This window comes from Pocillopora verrucosa, chromosome 14 (assembly GCF_036669915.1).
Source record: "Pocillopora verrucosa isolate sample1 chromosome 14, ASM3666991v2, whole genome shotgun sequence".
Taxonomy (NCBI): Eukaryota; Metazoa; Cnidaria; class Anthozoa; order Scleractinia; family Pocilloporidae; genus Pocillopora; species Pocillopora verrucosa.
The window spans coordinates 21,801,377-21,809,800 of record NC_089325.1 but is presented as its reverse complement, the minus strand read 5'-3'; the positions used below and the strand labels follow the sequence as shown (position 1 = coordinate 21,809,800).

The 8,424-nt window shown below is 38.3% G+C and overlaps 1 pseudogene; it reads left to right on the top strand.

Annotated features, from left to right (window-relative positions):
• The first annotated feature begins 6,402 nt into the window (after positions 1–6,402).
• The window catches only part of LOC131795916 (roundabout homolog 1-like), a 120,756-nt pseudogene continuing 118,734 nt past the window's right edge, over positions 6,403–8,424 (top strand).

The following is an 8,424-nucleotide window of genomic DNA, read 5'->3' as shown; positions in this document are numbered from 1 at the left end:
AAGCGTCCCAAGCTCACTGTTATTCCGAATGAAGACGAAGTCAACGCTGCGCACTTCGATTTCGACCGTTGTATAACAGGAATAACAGTGACGGCAAAGCAAGCTTAAAACGGCAGAGAACGCCGGAAACCACAACGGACACAAAAGATGCGAGTAAATTCTATTGATTTAACGTGTAAAATGTTCATATTTCGAAATATTTATCGTGGTAAATTGACCATATTTCGTTCCGCATGCTATTCCTTAGAACATGTTTAATTTTTCAACGGTTCCTCCCGTAAGTTAACGCCGAGTCACACAACATGTGACGCTTTCATGAATTAATCGTTTGCTTATTATAGAGACGTCAGCTTGGGACGCCTTCGTTCACATGAATCTGCACTCGAACTATCGCAAGAAGCATTGCATCTCTCTGCTGTTACAATATATCTTTCGATATATTGACGAGTAAAGTTAGAAATTAACCAGGCGCTAATCTCGATTGGTCGATGTGCTCCCGTGGGGAGTCCTAGTTCGCGGTAAATTCAAACTAAAATTAGACTTGTCTGTGAAAACGCCGTGACAAAAATAAAAAGTAGTTGAAGGCTCCAAGTGAAAAGAAGCAGGAAATTAAGTCGGAAAACAACAATGGATCGAGTAATTGAGACAATCTTTCGTGTCATTTTTCCCTAGAGATACGGTCGTTACATCAAAGAGCTTGTTAGAAATGAAGGAATAATCATGGATTTTATCGAAGTAAAGAAAAGTTTTTTGAATCAGTAGTCTCGGAAATATCATCAGATGTGATCGATAATGTGGGGACATTGTGAATTAAAACAAGAACTAGCTTGGGCTTCCAGTTATAATATGAATAGTTAAATAAATCAATTATTTCCCAAAAAAAAATCATATTCATTTATCATTTCAATTGCACAAAATCGTATACACTCTTGTACGAGTCTTCTACCTTTGCCGTGGTTAATCTTTTTGCCGTGAGGTTTTTCCTTTTACCGTGAGTCTTTTCTTTTTGCTGTGAGGTTTTTTCTTTTGCCGTGAGGTTTTTCCTTTTGCTGGGAGTCTTTCTTTTGCCGCGAGGTTATTCCTTTTGCTGTGAAAGTTGTAACCGACAATCACAAGTTATTTTGGCCTCGTACTCTTGAGACAGGTGCGTTTTCTTCGAGTTTTGATAAACCTCTGGTCGAAGACAATTTCTTGAAGGTTATATTTTTCCTCTCGCGTATGTAATGGGCAAGTTGACAGCACGCAAACATAACGGCTTGCAAGGGAAGAAAGCCTTATTTAATGCAATCCTTAAAAGAATAACACGCTGAGTTCTTTTTTGCTTTGAGTTCTTTTTAACCAGTTATTCCTTCTCTTAACTTGCTCTCTACTTCGCTCTTTACTTCTGGTCATAGCGTTGAACTCAGTCCATAAATTGCGTTGTAGAGTCTAAAGAAATTCAGTTGATGGAATCTGTAATAGTTTCCTCGAAATCAGAGAAATTGCCTCAATCAACGTCTTAAGGCGGAAGAAAGAAAAGATTTTCAGGCACCATGAAAGCGAAAAAACATTTAACTATTACAACTTTTTAAATTTTTTTAACACTCGTTTGAATTTACTTACAGAGAATTTCCTTGCCATTTAAAAGTGAACAGAGAAGAGAAACCTGCGTGGATTATTGATTAAAGTGTGTGACAGTCAAAAGATTGACTATTACTCCTATTCACAGACCTTTCCGTGGGCTGTGATTGAAAAAATCTTGGGCAGCGTTTATGTGGTGACTGAATGTTGAAATGAATGAAAGAATCGGAAATAGTTAATTTTTGTCTTACCTTGTGGGGGTGTGATTTCAGGATCTTACGAGTTATTCCAAAGCCGTGTTATTCGAGCGTTCTTTGTGGAAAATATCACACCGTTGAAAATTGGTTTGCCAAAGAATCAATAATGGTAAATTTTTGTGTCTTACCTCGTGGGGGTGTGATTTCCAGATCTTGCGAGTTATTCCAAAGCCGTTTAAGTCGATCTGTCTTTGTGGAAAATATTACACCATTGTAAACTTATCTGGCTGTTGATAATTTTCATTTTCCTGTGCCTTTCTCGGAATTTTTCCTCGGCGTGTGTGTATAATTAAGTATTTTTCCTTCCTCTGCTCTCTGGTCGTCCTTTAAGAAATTCACGGGAAACAATGTGAAATAAGGAAATGCACTGTTCTCTCTCCTTATCATTTGCAAAGGGAACCTGTTCAGAAAAGTACCCAAGCTGAGATAAGATCTGCGCACCAATTTCACTCTATTCTTGAACAGTTCACCGACGATACACTCAATCTTGTTCAGGATTAAAAAGAAAATGTCGCTTCCTCCAGAGTCTGTTCTACGGTTAAAAAAACAAAGGAGCAAATGCTGCAGATACATTATAGAATACTAAAGCCAAAGGTACAAAATCTAGAAGCAAAACATACAAACTATATCGGCGTTTTTCGTATACAAGAAACGGCACAACTTGAACTTGGACGCCAACTGAACTAAAACTAAACGTGCAAGGTACAAATGTGCATAATGAAGGATGTTTAAGTGTATAAGAGTCCCTTGTGACCTAACGCTTGGCAGTTCGTGCATACAACGAAAACAAAGAAAAAACTTCCAAGTAAAAAGATGCTAATGCACTTATCGCAGTAACAACCAAGCTGAGATAAGATCGTGCGTATCGACTACCTTGCTCAAACTGTTGTTATTCAAATTGAGGCAAGGAAATGTGCGTGCAATGCATGCACAGGCATCCTTCACGAATCATGCCACAGTTTAGGGATTTTTTTTAATCACATCAAAATTAAAGAAGCCGTTTAGACTTGATCCTGTTCTCAGTTGTTAACTGCTGTAAATTGACAAGATGGGGTTACTAGTAGAATCATGCAAATAAAACAAAAGTTCAACCACCAACACGTGCATGTCAACAATTGCTTGGCAAACTTTAAAAGCTCCCACACTTGATAAGTCATCAGGTTGTGCCTGGCAGGTAAGAAATTATTAAAAATAATTGGATTATTTGAATAGCCTAGTTTATTCGGATTTTGATTTTGTTTTTTTCTGTTTGTGGCTCTGTGCTAATTAAGACTCTTAGAGCGTAGCAGTGACGTGCTGTTAGGGACTGTAAAGAAGACGACTCAACTAGTGTGGTAGGCGCAGTGAAACGATGTGGCAAAGCGCGTGCACATACACTGTTTTGAGTTTGTAAACTTTACTAAGTGGTGGATAAGATTATCGCGTGAGCCAACCAGAGTTTGCAGTTGAATAGTCACATTTTTTGGATTTTTGTGTTGGGGATACCATTTTAATAGTGGTTTTTGTGATCTATTAGCGAGCCACAGAAACAGGCCACTACTACGTTCAATTATGACGTGTCTTGTGAATTTCAACGATATCCATGTCGTAAGTGTCATGTGAAGAAACAGAATAAGAAATTGAAGTCAGTCATTTTGATCTCGCTAATAAAATAAAGAAGCAGATTGATCACAGAGCTTCTCAATCAAGAGAAAGTTCGGGTTATAAGTCAATTATCCTTAATTTCCCGCCATAACAATCAGCTGATCAATGACGTCAGCACCAGATTGCTTCATTACCTTCTATGACATCATAATCACTTCTCGCTTTGATTTCCGTCAGCAAGGAAGCAAATTCATTTGGAGATGTGAGCTTGCATTTGGGAAGCTGAGTTAAAAAAAATAATGTAAGAAGTTGAAAAAATGACAAATAAGGTCCAAACCTGTTATTATAACGATGAGCAAAAGCTCCGATGCAAGCTATGATGAACAGCGCGAAAAATGGACCTCGAAAAATGATTTCATAGCGTCATATATCGGATATGCTGTCGGCCTGAGGAATATTTGGCGTTTTCCGTATCTTTGATACGAGAACGGCGAAGGTAACTTCCTTAAGTGTAGATGTCTATCACAGCCCTTTTTTAGGAGTGTAGGTTAGGTTTACAAGAGCACACTTTTTAGAGTTGCAAAATTCTTGCCACTCAAAGAGGTTGTATCGTGACATGTAATGTCAGATTTTGTGCCTCGAAAAACACTCTTTAATTCGAGGGAATCTACCAAATGTCTGTTTAGTAAGGCACGCAAACATAAAAGAGCCAGACGACAGTGAAATCCAAAAGTAACAAGGATGACTATGGATGAAGAAGATTGACAAGGATTGTAAATGACTTCAGAATAATCGTTTGTTAAAATAGAGGTAACGATAAAAAAAGAAAGAAGACGAATGACCAAGACTGAGGAAGACTACAAATGACTACAAAATATAAGTTTGGTAAGGTAGAAAAATATTAAAAGAGGTGAAAAGTAACCAGAGGAGAAAAGGATGAGTAAGAAGGAGATTTTCAAAACAAGTTGGCATACACTTGCAAAGCAAGATCACGTAAGTACCGAACATTCAATGCTTAACAACTTCCCTCCTAAGATCTCTTAAGTAATTCTCCTTACTGTCTGTTATACAATTCTTATGATGTTACTTCTGAGAATTTAGTATGGGACCAACAAATAATTTGCTAATTGATACTTTTCTTGGTTCTCATTACTTGTCTTCTCGATTTTGTATCGATATTATAAGGAGAAATTCTGTCTTGGTCACTCATGGGAGTTAAAAGGTTAATGTTTAGAAAATGAGAAGAAACGAGTGATCCGTAATAGGCACCTATACAGGAGAAGATAGGCTGTTTGAATCGTTATAAAAGCTCAAGTTTGGTTTGATGAAGTAAGGGAACTTTCGCAAAGTAAAGTGAAAGCAAAGAAAAAAAAAGAAGGCTGGTTGGTTTCATCGCCCTCACTTTCTCCATTCAGTGGTTACCAAGCTATAACCTTTACGGAAGACATAAGGCCAGTTGGTTTTCTAACCTGCGAACTCGTGCAATATTGCTGAGGGCTTGCAAAGTTAGGGAAATTCTGCGCCAATTCTTCAGTTTTGAATTAACTGCTCTCCCAGCAGTTAGACAGTCATGAGTGTAAGCATGGAAAATTCTCCTGCAGCTTCTAAAACCGAATAAGATGGGCTTCCCTATAGTTTACGGTCGGTTACATTTGGCTAACTGAATGTATTTGATGATCCGAAAGGATGTCCTCTTCTCTTTTCTAATCGAACATCTTGACTTTCTCATTTATGGTGTGACTCTCGCCAGATTTATTTGTTTGTTACGAAAAGTTAAACGGTCTTCGTCAAGGTGTCCGAGAGGCGCGATTTTGTTAGAGAGAGGCAAAGGGTGATGCGCCGTGAATTTTATAGAAAGGCGAGCCTGAGTCGTGAATTTTTGATAAAGTGTGAGGCGTGATCTACCCCCTGAAATACATGTGAACCATGAGCTTTTCTTTTTTCTTTTATTTCGTGAAAACCTCAAGATTTCCTCAAAACCTCGCACATGAGAGGAGAGCTTTGAAGTTTTCCCCTATTAAATGACGCATGCTGCTTAAAGTACATGTGAAGCGTCGATTTTTCTAAAATTCGTGCTTAAAATTGGATCAGGACCCTTTGCTCCCCTCCCTTCCGCTGGGCTACCCTCATGCTAAAGCACAGCTAATAATATAGTTAGTTTATCATGTTTCCAAAGCTGATACTATCCGCAGAACGGATGTTGATCGAAATTTTGAACATTCAACAAACTTTGCGCGAAGTTCAGTCGTAAGAACTTTCGTCAATGCAGTTACAACTAAATCGTAGTTAATGGCCTCTACAATGTTCAGTGACAGATTATAATTTAGTGTCAACGTAAACAGTTGTAAAACAGGAAATGAAATGAAACTGTAAATAATTACGCTTTAGCGTTAAATTATACGTGAGTAGTAAAGAAAGATTGAAATAACTTTGCTGTTACTTTCCTGTTCTAAAAAAACAATAGGCTCCTAGAGAAATTTGAGTTATCTTGCGACACTGAAATTTGTTTCTCGATTACATGAAAACATCGCCAAACTGTAAGATATGACTCACGCAAAGTTATCGAGCTTCACAGTATGCAAGCTGACTTGATCTTCTTGTACATCCTCTTATGCTTGTACACGAGGTTGCAAACTCAAGTGCGTGACATATCACGCGTTAAAAGCGTGAAGTGGTCATACAATGATTTACTTGTTTGATTCCAAAATCACTTGACTTGTTTTAAGGAAAACGAAAACGACCTTCGTCTCATTTAGGAGGCCATTACTCTTATCAGACAATAATATCAAATTTTACGTACAATCTGTTTATTTGCTCATTTGCACGACATAATAGGACGGAAATAAATGCTCAAACTGAAACGAATACGTGTCACCTAAATATAATTTCTTCATTCTATTGGATTTCGGTTCAGACACTAAAACAAAAAAGTTATCTATCAGTTCGCCATTCAGCGTTAGCCCTCAGCCAGGCTGTTGCTAAGGGAAGGCGCAGACTGAGGATGGAGTCCAAAGCAAATAAGAATTCTCACGTTCTTATGTTTGGCTTTTCAGTCAATTTAATTCTGACGTTAGGCTCACTTGGTTTCACTTGCTATTCTCTGCATCGATTAGATTCGCGTTTGACAACACTTGAGCGAAATTCACTGCTTAAAAACTCTCCGTACCAGATTTCCGATCCTTTTCTGTTGCGCCGACATCTGCACATTTTCGTCCAAGTGGATCACTGGAGAAAGAAACTGGTCGCGTCCAAAGAGCTGTTGAGCGACCATCCATGTGCCACAAATGTAGCAGTGTTTGCGCGAATTTGAATGGTCAGCGAGGGGTAAGTTTTACTCTGTTATCCTTCCTTTTTTTCAAATGCCAATAGACCCTTTTATTAATCTTTTAAACGACCTACCAAATTTAATGACTGGAATTGATACAAAAAAACCTCTAAAGAGAGCTTTCACCGGGAAAAAAATCCAATGTTAATCACTTACTCGCCGTGTCATTCAGAATTGTAGCAGTTGACAAATGAGAGAGAAATATGTAATTGATGACTCGTTTTAGCGACAACGGAAGACGCCTCTTTGTCCATCAAATCTCGGCAACTTCCTCAATGTCTCATTCCTTACTTCTTCATCTTTCTTTTTTCGTTTGACTTAAATCATTTGTCATATTCAATATTGTTTTTTTCTGGTAAACCGTTTTATGAGAGGGTCTCAATGGGGTGATGGCTTGTACGGCTAACGGTTAAAATTTTGGTAATTTACGGCTGACAATTAATTTTTCCATTAAGATTTGCTTTTAGAGTTAACTATTTTTACGACTTATAAGGTTAAACGTTGTAAGTATCTACGCCTATTGCCTAAATTGGCTTTGAGTAGTAATTGATTAAATTAATTTTTTCCTTTCTTCTTTTCTTCATTCCATAAAATTCGACCGTGAAAAGAAGTAAGGGAAATGTTGTTTGCGTTGAGGGTAAGAGGTTCCTTAATACCCTGGTGGTTCGACCACCATTACTGAGTAATGCAGTTTCAGAGAAAAGGTACACCGGATTAGCATGAAACAACTATACATAACACTTAATAGATCGCTACCATTATTAATACCAACAAAAGCATATGTTTCTGAGGGTAAGTAAAAGTCTTGCTTTATGAAACTGTGTATAGGAACGTCACAATAACCATGGTAACTGCTTCTCTCGCTCCCTTAAAATGCCTGAGGAAAAGAGACCCAAAGAATGTGTACTGCGCTGAAACACGAAATCAAATAACGTCAATGCACACCATACCACTCAGTGATATCGGTAGTTTGATTAGCGATAGTTTCAGTGATAGATAAACTTAAACTGGATGTTGCTGTACCAAACTAAATATTAAAGAATCGTAAGTTGTAAAGAGCGGCAAAAACATTCTTCAAAAGAAGTATTCACTCTGTTTCTTACTTGGATGCAAATTTTGTTTCGCCTCTGTCATTCAAAATTCATTATATTTTTATATTTATTCATTTATTTATTTTCATTTCGTTTTGTGGGACCTCAAGGCCCACCAGGTCCTCCCGGTATACCTGGACGCACTGGTCCCCAGGGCCCTCCTGGGTCGAGCGGTTGTACCGTTGCACTTATGTCCTCTTATTGCAGATATGTCCTCTGACGTAATGTGATACAGTGGCCAATCATATCCTGCGATCTATCGAGCGACACGCGGCTTGGGACTGGTTAAGAGACGCCGTTGTAGTTATGTCTTCAAGCAAAAGTACTCATTCAAGGGGGTCGGGATAAGTGGAAAATTTGACCAGTATTTTCCGGTAACTGATCTCAGGAAAACATGCTGTTCGCATGATCACTGCGAACCGGATCATTGGCCTCTCATATTGCTTTCCTTGAAGTTCAATCGTTCGTTAACGCAGAGTGATCGCATCGTTGTCATAACCTAAACTAGGAAGAACAATTTGCTGCGCGTGAATAACAAAGCGACTTTCGACCAAAGGATGCGTTATTGTTCACGTTTTATTTGCAGCCTTGCTTTATTTACAGTCTT